The 7,555-nt window shown below is 48.8% G+C and overlaps 1 pseudogene; it reads left to right on the top strand.

Moving 5' to 3' along the window:
- The first annotated feature begins 2,640 nt into the window (after window positions 1–2,640).
- LOC103582655 lies at window positions 2,641–3,105 on the top strand (annotated as a pseudogene).
- Window positions 3,106–7,555: the final 4,450 nt, after the last annotated feature.

Here is a 7,555-nt window from a genome sequence, read left to right as displayed (position 1 = left end):
GAAGGCTCCCATGGTGCCCATGGCTCATGCCCAGCCCAGTATCGTTCACTTGTGGACTGGCATTGTCTGCCCCCTCCCCGTTTTTCCTCCCTCCCCCAACCCAGACTGCAGTGTAAGCTCTGCAGGGAGGGAGGGTCTGTCCATCCCAGTATCCCTGTGTCCAGCCTGGTGCCTGGCACAAGCACGTGCTCGGTAAATGTTTGGTGAATACATGAATGCAGGCAGGCACGGATGAATGGGAAAGCCAGCAGCATACATATGACCACATGACTGCACCTACCCTTGGGTGACCAGGGAAGGTTTCCAGGATGACTTGTGGGGAGGTTGTGGTGAGGGGGTGTTTTAGGCAGAGGGGACAGTGTGTTGAAAGGCTCAGAGACCAGATGGCATTCTGTTCCTTTGGGGAACTAGAAGCAGGATAATCTGGGTGGAAGTCAGAAGGTGAGGGTGGGAGGTGTCGAGGGTGGAGGGGGCAGGCAGGTGAGCAGGGCCCAGATCGCTTGCCCGTCACAAGGAGGTCAGACTTTGCCCTGAGCAGGAGGGGAGATAGGGTCTGGGATGGGGCATCAGAAGCTAGACCAGGAGCAAAGGAATCTCCACTGAACTTGAACCCCTCTCCCGTGGCTGCATATTCACTATGCTGGCCGTGAGAGTCGCTTCAGGTTCTTAGGAGGATGGACACCAGACTGGACCGCAACATACCATCCCCCTAGCCTGCTAGCGGGCTGATAAATCAGTACCATCTTCTGCAGGGCAACCTGACAGAAGCTGTGATAACCTTAAAATGTTCCTAACCTTCAATTCAGCAGTTTCTGTTCTCAGTGCTTATCCTAAGATAATAGCTTCGGAACTTGTGAAAAGATTAGGCTCCAGGGATGTTCATCAGAATGTGGCCTACAATGACAGAAAAATCAGAAACCGTCTAAAGGTCCAGGATTAGGGGAATGGAATGCTGTGCTCTCAAAGTCATGCTGAAAAATTGTACCTAATGACACGCAGAGGTCTTCCCTGTACGTTATTTTTTTTTTTAATGTATGGCAATCAGATACCCGTAACAGCCAGCCGCCCGAAACAAAACAAAACAAAACATGTATTACAAAAATAATACATCTCACTTTTTGTTTTCCTGGTGGCTGGTTGGTACAGGGATCAAACTCTGGACCTTGGTGTTATCAACACCACCCTCCAACAAATCGAGCTAACTGGCCAGCCCACTTTTAAAATATTCAAACCGTAAAGAAGCATATACAGTAAAAACAGAAAGGTTCCCTGCTGTGGATTGACTGTCTCCCCAAAACTCATCAGATCTTGACCTCCATTTTAACAGTGCTAAGAGGGTTGGAAATCTGATTGTGAGATTTGAAAGGTGGGGCCTTTGAGAGGTGACTGGATCATGAAGACTGTGCCCTCATGAATGGATTTGATCCATTCCATGAATGGAATGAATGGATGATTGATGGCTTTATAAGGAGGGCAAGTGAGAAGGTCAGCTCTCTCTTGCTCAGCCCATTCTCTCGCCACATGATGCCCTGAGTTGTTATAGAGAGTCACTACCAAGAAGAAGCTCTCACCAGATGTGTTCCCTGGACTTTGGACTTCCCAGCCTCTGAAACTGTAAGAAATAAATTTCATTTCTTTATAAATTACCCAGTTTCAGGTATTATGTTGTAAGCAACAGAAATGGACTGATACATCTCCCTATACCTACCCATTTCTACTGCTGAAAATTAACCACTGTTAGCAGTGATCCCATGGAAAACTATGCAGTTCTTCAAAAGAATGAGTTGATTACATGAACATAAGAAGATGTTTATGATATGAGGGTAGTTCAAAAAGTTAGTGGAAAAATGGAATGAAAAGAGAATACAAATCTTTCCATGAACTTTTTGAAGACCCTTCATATGTATATACTGGTTTTTATTTTTTATTTTATTTTTATTTTTTGGCAGCTGGCTAGTAGCAGGGATTGAACCCTGTACCTTGATGTTAGCACCGTGCTCTACCCAACTGAGCTAACTGGCAGCCTTGTATATACTGTTAAGATTTTTAAAAGTTGCAGAAGTTGGGATTGTCTTTCAGACATATCAATGCATATGCAATACTATGAACACACATATGTGTATTATGACATGCATGTAACATGCTATTTCATTAAGAACATGTATGGTGTCTTAATAAAATATAATCTTATTACATATGTTGTGCTAGATTGTTACTATACTGCATCTTGCCTCTCAGCACCCGTGCCCTGGTGCAGGCCTTCTCATGCTGAATTTGGGCTGTTCTGTATGACTAGCCTTGCCCAATGTGACATTAGTAAGCATGATGCAAGCAGAGGCTTGATAAATGAAGGCACTTTGAGGCAAGTCCTCTGGAAACACTCACTCTTGGGATCCAACTACCTGCAGTCAGGAAGCTCAAGCTGGACTGCAAATGATGAGTCCAGGGGGAGAGAGGCCCCAGGAGATGAGAGACTAAGGCGGAGGTTCCAGCCCCAGCTCAGCTCCCACCCAAGGCCACCGCATGAGAGACCCACGCTGATGCAGCCGAGGAACTGGCCGGTTTCGGGATGGGTGTTACTCAGCAGCAGATAATTGAAGCGTGCATTATTCTGCGACTTTTTTGATCTTAACAACACAGACAGCTCTTTCCGTCTCCGGCCGCCGAGGCGAGAGGAGCCGCCTTCGTGCGCGCGCATCTGCAGTGGAAGGTCGTGCGGAACCGCGCCAGGTTCCTGATGGAAAGGAATGGGCGGACAGACCTACAGCACAGAGCACCGTAACCCGACGGCCCGCACCGGCCTCGGCTACAGCCGGCTGACTCATCGCAAGACTGTGGCTGTGGAGCCGGCAGCGACCGCAAAGGTGTCGTGGTGCTCATGAAACGGAGATCCGGCCGCGGATGCCGGCTACCTCCTAGGCACGGGCCACCAGCAACGACAACGCCCGGGCCACACTCAGCAGCGTCGCGCACGTGATCCGCAAGAACAAGCACCGCCCTGATCTGCGCGTGGCCGCCACCCGCGGGGCCAGCAGCCTGCGACTGCCAAGAGGCAGCGGACCCGCCGCACCAAGGGCCCCTGAGCCCCCGCCCCCAACTCAATGAAGAGGCCCCACCTTAAAACAACAGCAAAACCCATATACAGGCCTGGCCAGTTAGTTCAGCCGGTTGGAACACGGTGTGACAACAACAAGGTCAAGGGCTCGGATCCCCATACCGCCCAGCTGCCAAATTTAAAAAAAAAAAAAAAAAAATGCGTGTGTCACAGACATCCTCCTGTTTTCATGTAGATCAGCTCACTCTTTTGAACGACTGCATCGCTTTCCATGGGATAAGCTAAGCATAATTTACTTACCCATTTCCTACTGATGGACATTAGGTGGCCTTGAATTCTTTGCTATGACAAGCAGTGCTATAGTAAATACCTTCTGGCTCCCACAAGCAGAATTGCTGGGTCAAAGGGTTCGCACTTAGAAAGTTTTCACGGATATTGCCACATCACCCTCCAAAATGGCCATACTGATTTACACTCCTGCCCGCAGTGGGCAAGTGGGCCTGGTGCACAGCCCTCGTCCACACCCACCTTGAAAAGCCATTTAAATATCAACATTAGCCAGCGTGAGTGAGCGTGTGAAAGTGTGACAGAGAGTGGCCGGGGGAAGGTGGGGACCAGACTCTGAGGAAGGTCTGGGGCCCTGCCTGTCCGCCCTTGTTCCTTCCTCTTCTGCCTGGTCAGCTGTGCTCAGCACATCCTCTCCAAGGCACTTCTCCAGCAGACCTGCCTCCCGCACAGGCCCAAGTTCCTCCAGCCTTGACCCCTACTCACGGTGACCCTCTACTCAGATGGGCCCCGGTCCCAACTCCCTCCTGCAAAGAGGGGCATCTTCCAGGTTCGCCTGGTGACTTTGGACAAACCTCTGATCTTCTCTGAGCCCATTTCTGCTTTTGAAAAAATGCAGATGAGAACAATACCAACCTTTAGGCTCTGTTGTTTATTTCTTCAGTAAACGGTTATTTATTTACCTATTAATTCCTTCAGCAAACGTTTACCATCCTAGCCTATTGGCCCCATGACCTGATGGGGGAGGCAGAGACCGACCAGGTAACCACACAGACAAATATCTTTCTGTGCTTGTATCTGGGGCTGCACCATCTGAATCCTAGTGCAAATTCACAGGAATCTGATTTAGCCGGGGGGCAGGGCGGCTCCATGGCCAGAGATGAGAGCAGAGGATGGAGGGGCTAAGCGGCTGGAGAGCAGGATAACTGCATTCTTGGTGGCTGGAACAGCTTCTGCAAAGGCCATGAGGTGGGATGGACAGGTCACATTCCTTTCTGCGACTGAAAGGAGCGGGGTTCAGAGAGTGACGGGGAGAGAGGTCTGAGATGCAGCCTGAGGGGTCAGCAGGGCCACACCATGCCAGTCCTTGTGGGTCATAGTGGGCACGTTGACTCACACTAAGAGCACTGGGGAGCCATTGACGGGATGGGGAGGAGATGAGATGAAATGAGATACATGATATAAAGTTCTTAATCCACGGTTAGTGCTCAATAAATGTTGATATCATCATCATCATCATCATCATCATCATCATCATCATCATCATCTTACTTTCTCTGCCCTCTTGGTGTCACGTCAGAGAATTCCCTTTGATCCCAATAGGCCCTGACTAGGCTGGGCCAGCTGTGATCCTTGACCAGGAAGGACCCCAGAAACAGCACCACTGTCTTCAGGAAATGGCATGCAAATTCAGAGAGCACTTGCTCCCAAGGTCACCCAGAGAGGCAGTGACTCTGACTCCAGGCCCAGTGCTCTCTTACTCCATCCTTGTTGCTAAATTAAGTTCCCATCATCTCCCTGCCCTGCTTGAAACCCTCAGTGGCTCCCCACTGCCTCCAGAATGCCCTCGGCCTGGCATTCAAGGCCCCTGCTTGGGGTTATCCCTCTCTCCCCTGACATGAGCCCACTGGAAGCCAAGAGCTCTGTTCAGTGTTCCCCAGAGGACAGAGGAAGGCTGCTGCCGCAGTTGCTGGTGCTGTTCCCCACCAGGGGTCCCGGCAGCGGAAGCACTCCAATCCCTTCCCCAGGTGTCCCGCGGTGCGTGGTGCCCGCCCATCCTCCCATACTCATTCCCTATTGCTGCTGTAACAAATAACTATACCCTTAGTAGCTTCTAACAACACAAATTTATGATCTTACAGTTCTGGGGGATAGAAGTCTGAAATGGGTCTCACTGGGCTAAAATCAAGGTGTCAGCAGGGCTGGTTCCTTCTGGAGGCTCCAGAGGAGAATCCTTTTCCTCGCCTTTTCCAGTTCCTAGAGGCTGCCTGCATTCCTTGGCTGGTGGCCCCTTCCTCCATCTTCAAAGCCAGAACCATAGGGCTGAGTCCTCATGCTGCCGTCTCTCTGATCTTTCATCTGCCTCCCTCTTCCACACTGAAGGACCCTTGTGATCACATTGGGCCCACCCAGATAATCCAGGAATAGTCTCACTGTTTTCAGGCCAGCTGATTAGTGCCCTTAATTCCATCTCCTACCTCAATTGCCCTTGGCCGTGTAAGCTGGCCTATGTACACACAGTCAGAGGACTGGGATGTGGACATCTCTGGGGGAGGCCACTATCCTGTGGACCACGGCCCCTCCTCTCTCACCAGAGCCTAAGCATCATCGCAGGCAGGTGCCCTTCACAAGCAACTGCGAGGAAACGGGCGCTGCCCACCCTCGTGGAGAGGAAACACAAGTTCCTAATGACACACCTTCGAGGGGTGCTTCCCAGTTTCTAAAGTGCTGTCACATACTTGGGGATTAGTATTATTCGTTCTACTCCACATCTGAGAAAACTGGTCAGATAGGTCAAGTGGCTGGGCCAAGGTCTCAGGGTGAGGAATGAATGTTGCTGAGCTCACACCAGACCCGGTGCCAGCTCCTCCCCTCCTTCTCTAATGCTGAAGCAGCCTCGGCCCCCCGCCCGCACCCCAGCCCCTCATGATTTTCCAAGGCCACTCCAAGTGAGTCCTGTGGCCAATTTGCCCTAATTTCTGGCTTCTTGCCAAAAGTCATGGGGTCACGCTTGAAAGACTTCCTCAAACCCTGCAAGTCATCACTCTGGAGGTTTCTGCCTGAATTAGAAGCAGGAACTGTTTTCTATATGTTGCAGTGGGGCTGTGGTACATGCAGGTTTCCAGGCGAGCTATTAGTCAGTGTGTTTCAAAAGCCTTAAAAATATGCATCTCTTTTACCCATCAATGCCACATGAAGGACATAGACAAAGGTGGAGAAATGTAAATACAAGGTTGTGTGTCACAGCATTATGTGGAACAGCAAAATATCCAAGCCACCCAAGAGGTCCATCTTCATTAAATAAAATGATGCATCCAATATTGTAGCACTGTGTAGTCATTAAAAATGTTAGTGTAAGCTGGACTGTTAGCTCAGATGGTTAGAGCGTGGTGCTGAAAACACCAAGGCCAGGGGTTCGATCCCTGTACTGGCCAGCAATAACAAACCAACAAACAAAAAGGTAGTGTAGCTCTCCATTTATTGCTACACCAAGAAGAGCTTGAATAAGCACATGAAAAGACTCTCCACCCCATTTGGCACCAGGGAAATGAAAATGAAAGCCACAATGGGATACCACTACCCACCTATTAGAACAGCTAAAAAGAAAAAGACTGGCCACACCAAACATCAGCAAGGATGCAGAGTCATTAGAACGTGCATACGATGCTGGTGAGTGTCAAATGGTATAACCACTTTAGAAAACAGTTTGGTAGTTTCTTAAAAGCCTAAATATAGGGCTGGCCCGTGGCTCACTCGGGAGAGTGTGGTGCTGATAACACCAAGTCAAGGGTTAAGATCCCCTTACCGGTCATCTTTAAAAAAAAAACAAACAAAAAAAAACCCCTAAATATATGCTTACCATTCAGTCATCCCACTCTGAGGTATTTACTCAAGAGAAATAATAGCATACATAGGGTGTATGAGGGTACTTCAAAAAGTTTATGGAAAGATTCATATTATCTTTTAATTCTATTTTTCCACAAAATTTTTGAAGTACCTTGTATATAAATGTTTGTAGCTGCTTTATTTGTAATGGCTCCAACCTGGAAATAACTCAAATGTCCACTAACAGGTGAAGGGTAAACAAACTGTGGTACACCCTCACAATGGAATATTACTCAGCAATGAAAAGGAATGAACTATCAATAATACACACAACAACATGGGTGAATCTCAAAAATAATTACGCTAAGTGAAAGAAGCCAGAGGAAAAATATGTACAATTCCACTTACATAAAATTCTAGAAAATGCAAATGAGTCACAGTGACAAAAAGCAGGATCAGTGGGTGCCAGGGAGGGGGTGTGCCAGGGAGGGGGTGTGGCAGGAGGGATTACCAAGCAGCACAGATAAACTTTTGGGGCTTCACTATCTTGACTGTGGGGGTGGGTCCACAGGTGTGCACATATGTTGAAACTTGTGTATTTTAAATATGTGCAGTTTAAGGGCTGGCCCATGGCTCACTTGGGAGAGCATGGTGCTGACAACACCAAGT

This window comes from Galeopterus variegatus, unplaced genomic scaffold (genome assembly GCF_000696425.1).
Source record: "Galeopterus variegatus unplaced genomic scaffold, G_variegatus-3.0.2 Scaffold17214, whole genome shotgun sequence".
Classification (NCBI taxonomy): Eukaryota; Metazoa; Chordata; class Mammalia; order Dermoptera; family Cynocephalidae; genus Galeopterus; species Galeopterus variegatus.
The sequence above is the reverse complement of the archived record's forward strand: the minus strand, read 5'-3'. Positions and strand labels throughout refer to the sequence as shown.